This window comes from Schistocerca americana, chromosome 2, assembly GCF_021461395.2.
Source record: "Schistocerca americana isolate TAMUIC-IGC-003095 chromosome 2, iqSchAmer2.1, whole genome shotgun sequence".
Taxonomy (NCBI): Eukaryota; Metazoa; Arthropoda; class Insecta; order Orthoptera; family Acrididae; genus Schistocerca; species Schistocerca americana.
The window spans coordinates 84,924,959-84,929,719 of NC_060120.1; the positions used below are offsets into that span (position 1 = coordinate 84,924,959).

Here is a 4,761-nt window from a genome sequence, read left to right on the forward strand (position 1 = left end):
TACCCTAAAACGTACTTCTTTAGAAATCAAATACAGATTTTGATAGATTTAGCTATAAAAAGGTTTTGATCCACCGAAATGTTTTCGAAAAAATTACATTTTCTATTTCACCCATTTATGTGCTGAATTTCCAAAAAAAAGAAAAAGATTGAAATACGTATTTTTGTTTCTAACCGAAAAGCCAAATACAAATTTTCTGAAATTTGGTTTAAAAATGCTTTCGCAATGAAATATTTCCACCAAAACTCTCATCTTCTATTTCACCCCTTAGGAGCTAAATTTTCAGAAACACTGAAATACGTATTTCTTAAATTTCTAACCGAGAAGCCCAATAAGAATTTTCTTTGGTTTACTTCAAAAGTTCTTTCATAATTAAATATTTCATACAATTTTTCATCCACTACTTCTTCCCTTAAGGGCTGAATATCCTAAGCCACTGAAACACGTATTTTTTATTTCTGGTCGAGAATTCAAATACCAATTTTCATAGATGTAGCTTTATTACTACTTTAATAATGATTTTTATCGTTTTAATGGTTGAATTTTCAAAAGTGATGAGGCATGTAATATTTTATCCGACAGAGGAACCAATTACCAATTTTCGTGCTTCTAGCTTCAAAATTGCCTTAATAGCGACATACTTCAAAAAGTCATTCACCCGCAACTTAACCTCTTTAGGGGTGGGATTTTGAACAGCCTCTTACCAAACAATACCTACTGTATAAGAACAACACCACCACTAAATTTCAAGTTTCTATCCCTAGAAGTTTGGTCCTATCGATGATGAGCTACTTAATCACTGAGGCCCTAGGGGTTTCACCATCATAGGGCTTGAATTTCCAAAAACATTGAATCACACACTTTTATATTTCCAACCGAAAAGCCAAATACAAATTTTCATAGATATAGTTTTAAGAATGCTTTTATAATGAAATATTGCCATAAACACATTCATCCCCTATTTCACAACCTTAACGGTAAAATTTTTAGAAACAGGCATTTGTCTTATTTGTAACCGAGAAGTTCAATACTACCCTTCATAGATTTAGCTATAAAAATAATTTAGAACTTTTTAATAATGATTAATTTTAAAAAAAATTCACCCATTATTTCACCCCAACGGAGGTTAAATTTTGAAAAATGTTTAAAAACCTATTTCATTATTTATGACCAAGAAACCAAATATCAAATTTCGTAGGTCTAGCTTTAATATTTCCTTGATAGGGACGTATTTTCGAAAAACTTTTCATCTGCACTTTCATCACCTTCGAGGTGTGATTTCGAAAAATCTCTTCTGAAGCTATGTATACAGTACAGAATGAACATCCTCTCCAAATTTCAAATTTCTATCCTTCGTGGTTTGGGCTGGGCTGTCTGTATACGAGGGCTAATCTCGATAAATACTAAGAATTTTTACACAGGTTTCACTAATAGATTAATTCACGTCCATAGATTACGTATATAATTTATTGCCACTGCACCTCAGATACTTGGTGCTACCCCTCATGAAGCCGGGGCAGGGTGAGTGAACGGTTGTCCCAACAATAAACTTGATGTTAAATCCTCTAAAGACGATATGTCAGTGGTTCAGTAAGCTGGGTTAGCAGGCTACCACTTAATTTCTCAGGCAGGAGCTGGAACAGATTCAGCAAAAACAGTCGTGAAATAATTTTTGGGCATGCTCAAACGCAATAACTGGGACAAATGATCGGTACTCAGATATGCTAACAGTGAAGGAAAATAACTGACTCCTAAAAGCAACCACATAAACGGAGAATCATAAAATGATAAATACAGTGACGGAAAAAAATCGCAACACTAAAAATAATTAATGTCGAAATACATTTGCCTAGCTAAACATATTTAAGTGATTGACGTTGCAAGATTGCAGGTTAATGTAATCACGAGAAAGGTCGTTGCAAATGTGAATTGCTGGTACATTAATAACCGGTATAGCCGCCAGAATGCTGAATGCAAGCATGCAAACTTGCATCCACTGTGTCGTACAAGTGTCGGATATCAATTTATGGGATGGATTTCCACGCCTGTTGCAATTAGTCGGTCAATACACGGACGGTTTATGCTGATTGTGTAGATAAAATTTGAAAAGTGACATTCCAGATCTAATGTCGTATTGGTCGAGAACGAGCCATTGCTCGAAACCGGTAACAGGTATCCTCAACTCTTCACAGGCCAGGCACATACATTCTGAAATGGAGCACACGTACACACCCACTCACTCAATCAAACACACATACACTCATAGTACAACTCGCTGATCCATGTAACACCGCCAGCACTACACAGACTAGAGAACAAAAGAACTTGACTAGAAACGGATTAAAAACAACATAATATTTTCAAAAACTCAGAAGCGGCTCAAAGGTAAACACTGTTCCAGGCGAGAAGAAAGAAAAGTACAGTATGAGATACGGAAATTTTAAGTAATTCTAAGCTGTTGATGATGGCATATGAAAACAAATCAGAGAGTTAAAAGCAACTGCGATCGCCTTTTTAGGGACTTCAGAGGAACTTGACGACTATCGTATCATATCGGAAAACAACCCGTAGTGACACCTTTGATCAGAGATAATGAGCAACGGGTGTAAATCTTGCCGGCCAAAAGGCTAAGAAGGCCTACACCTGAAAATACGGCGCAGTAGAGCCCTTGTTCTTCAGACACATCCACCATCCATATTTTAAACAACTTCTCGGAAGTTCATCTCATTTCTCTACATCGAATGCAGAGAACCGTGGGCTGCTGTACTTAGCTGCCTTTTTAAACTGAGGAAATCTCAGTGTAAAACGCACCGTTGGCGGATGTGATAAATATACATAAAACTTTAATGAGATGCGCGTTTTTTATTTCCTACCTTGTGTTGATAACGCATAATATTACAGCAGCAAATGAACTTCCAGAGCTGACTCTTTCCTTAGCGTGTTTGCGCAGCATGTATTAAGTTAACAGATTAATTAAAAGAGGTAACACAAAGGACATTCATTTCGTATATACCTACCGTCTCGGCTTCCAAGTAGTATCTCGTCCCATTTCATTACGTACTCCTCTTCTACACTCTTATTTGCGTTTGATATACACCGTTGTCTTTTCATTATTTCAAATGAGGCTCCCTAATATGTATCATTAAGACCTGTACTTCCTCGCGTCCACGAGTCTTTGTTTACGTTTCATCGCCTCAACGGAGAAATGCAAATGATGCCGATCCCGTGTGAATTACCGTAAAATAAAGATGTACATATTTCTGTCGTAGCGCATTACCGACTTTAAACATGAGTTAGAGATGTACGTTGTTAATTCCATATTCTTGATCAAGTTAAAGAAGTGTGTTTGAGTTGAAGAAAGTGGCAAAATGTTTACTAATCTGGAGTATTTCAGATTTTCTTGTTACTTCGTTCAAGGAACATTCATCGTTGAAGCACCTTGCGGCACTCTTTGTCCATCTGAAACTGGCGAATATTAAAACAAATATCCTATCTTGCAGCATTTATCCTATCTTCTTTTATGACTAAAAAATGTCGGCGAGAAAGGGGCAGGTGAAGAATTTGTTCAGAAAGTAGTAGTCGAAAGAGGAAATGTCCTGTCACGCTGCTATATCTAAAGACCTCATGTTTAGAAAAAATCGCCGGCCGGAGTGGACGTGAGGTTCTAGGCGCTACAGTGTGGAGGCGAGCGACCGCTACGGTCGCAGGTTCGAATCCTGCCTCGGGCATGGATGTGCGTGATGTCCTTACGTTAGTTAGGTTTAATTAGTTCTAAGTCCTAGGCGACTGATGACCTCAGAAGTTAAGTCGCATAGTGCTCAGAGCTATTTGACCCATTTAGGAAAATTCGTTGAGTGTAACTAAAGTCCGCTAAAAACAAATAAGTCAAAAAATAATGTAGTAAAATAGACTTGATTCTGAAACTTCCTTGCAGATTAAAACTGTGTGCCCGACCGAGACTCGAACTCGGGACCTTTGTCTTTCGCGGGCAAGTGCTCTACCAACTGAGCTACCGAAGCACGACTCACGCCCGTTACTCACAGCTTTACTTCTGCCAATACCTCGTCTTCTACCTTCCAAACTTTACAGAAGCTCTGTGAAGTTTGGAAGGTAGGAGACGAGGTACTGGCCGAAGTAAAGCTGTGAGTACCGGACGTGAGTCGTGCTTCGGTAGCTCAGTTGGTAGAGCACTTGCCCGCGAAAGGCAGAGGTCCCGAGTTCGAGTCTCGGTCGGGCGCACAGTTTTAATCTGCCAGGAAGTTTCATATCAGCGCGCACTCCGCTGCAGAGTGAAAATCTCATTCTGGAGACTTGATTCTGTCATGATTTCCGTAGCAGTAATCTCACGATCAGGTGAGCTTGTACGAGGGGCTTTCAGTAGATAATACAGCGTTTTCTTTTACTCGGCCCGTTTCTGTTGAAAAAATGTGGATTTTACTGTGGGACATCGTGGAATAATATTGTTTCAGCCCCTATAATTTCATGAAGCTCCGGTAGGTAGCAGCGCTATATTTGCTTTCAAAATTGCGTCTGTAATGGTGGTGCGTTCCACGCAGACAGCTGCCACAGAGTTTCTCTTGGCGGAAAACGAGATCATAGCAGATACTATAGGATGTATGCGGAGACCTGGAAGAGAACAAAAGCACAGTGAGTCGTTGGACGTCTGTCATCGTAGCCGACTAGGTCGCGCAAACCTATGCGACCTTCCGCGTGCAGGCCGGCAGCATACATCTGCAATATTGGAATGTACGCACACACTCA

At 39.3% G+C, this 4,761-nt stretch overlaps 1 non-coding gene across 1 annotated transcript; it reads left to right on the top strand.

Moving 5' to 3' along the window:
- Positions 1 to 4,164: 4,164 nt before the first annotated feature.
- On the top strand, positions 4,165 to 4,239 carry Trnas-cga. The gene has a single exon. It is a non-coding gene; the product is annotated as a tRNA-Ser (tRNA).
- The last annotated feature ends 522 nt before the right edge of the window (positions 4,240 to 4,761 follow it).